The sequence below is a fragment of the Amphimedon queenslandica genome, unplaced genomic scaffold (genome assembly GCF_000090795.2).
Source record: "Amphimedon queenslandica unplaced genomic scaffold, v1.1 AMPQUscaffold_9675, whole genome shotgun sequence".
NCBI lineage: Eukaryota > Metazoa > Porifera > Demospongiae > Haplosclerida > Niphatidae > Amphimedon > Amphimedon queenslandica.
This window is the reverse complement of record NW_003550053.1, coordinates 2,468-4,054: the sequence shown is the minus strand read 5'-3', so window position 1 is coordinate 4,054 and position 1,587 is coordinate 2,468.

Sequence of the window (1,587 nt, the reverse complement as noted above, 5' to 3'; positions counted from 1 at the left end):
AAGAATGAAAGACCATGTGAGAAGCAATTCAAGCAAATCTTTAAATTTTTCTCTTCTTTGTGCATAATTATGAATGTTATAATGGCACAAATACAGCCAATTTTGTTAGATTATTTTACTGAGAACAACAACTGAATGAACAACTGAACAACAACTGACAAAAATTAATAAGAAGCATGATACATATGCATAAAATCACAGAGTCTAGAAAGTTCTTAGCTACACAATGTTACATAATAATGCATCAGCAATAATTAATGTGGTTACAGTAGTAACACAAGCAGAAACCATACACAAGTACATGTGCATTAAAAATAGACCATAGAATTCTAGGGTTATACCATTAGTGGCCACATGATGCTGATCCCAAATGTTGTTTTAAAGTGACTGATCAGGGTAAAACACATAATTTATATCTTTTTGCTGATAATGAATATATAGCTCAATAAGCCTCATTATCATGAAATGACAATAGTTGTTTATTAAATTTTTATTAAAGAAAATGGTTAAAAGAGTTGAAACAATATGTAAATGTATGCAAGTTCATTTCAGTTATTAAAATATTGAATGTTACTGGTACTTCATGTTAATTTTAGATGAATAACATAGATTAAAGAAAAGGGGAAATCAGTAGGAATAGTTAATTTGATTATAATTTGTGACCCAATATGAGAAAACCAGGCTATCTGCGGGAATTATCAATTAGAGATATGGCTTCTTAAAGTTGTGACAGCCGTACCTTATCAAAACTGAGATTATACCAAAAATATATTGTATAAAGAATTTCCTTTCATTTGATACCAAGTTTGCCCTAAAATAATTTGAAAGAGGTCATTTACAGACCTTTCTTTTTGTTGTGTACCATGTAAATAATGCAAGATATAATGATAAAAATGGCTGTAACTCAATTTCATTCATTTAGACTTCTTGTTGCATAAATAAGCATAACTCAGCACTAGATGTGTCAAATGACATGGAAGGACCAAAAGATAGGAAAAACTTTGCTTAATTAAGAAAACCATAAATGTCAATTTTCAATTTTGGAGCATATAGCCTGGTTTTCTCATATTGGGGACACATTTATATGAATATGTATGCAAGGGCGTAGCTAGCATAAGGCTAGGGTAGGCTATAGCCTACCCTGAAGTTCAGAAGTCAGAATTGAAGTTTAGCCTAGTTTACCTATATTGAATTTCTGCCTTAAGTCACTTATGACCAAAGATTATAGAAGTTTAGGGTAGCTGTCTCAACTGGCAGTTACTCACTCAGTCACTTTTGACACAGGCAAACAGAGACAGGAGAAAGAAAAGAAAAACAGCCATTTTAGCACAATTATTATAATTTATTAAGGTGGAGTCTTTACATAATTAACTTAATTAATTAGCTAGCTTAATAAAATTATAAAAAGTTAACTTTAAGTGAAGCTGTAGTAATATGTGGTTCTACGATGCAAGTCTGGTAGCGAGAGTGAGGGTTAGCGCTCATGTTAAGTCTCGTTTAGTTGACACCCAAACACTGAAAATTATTATTACACAACATGCATTTATATATAGACAATATATCAATGAATAATTCATGAGTTCTGAT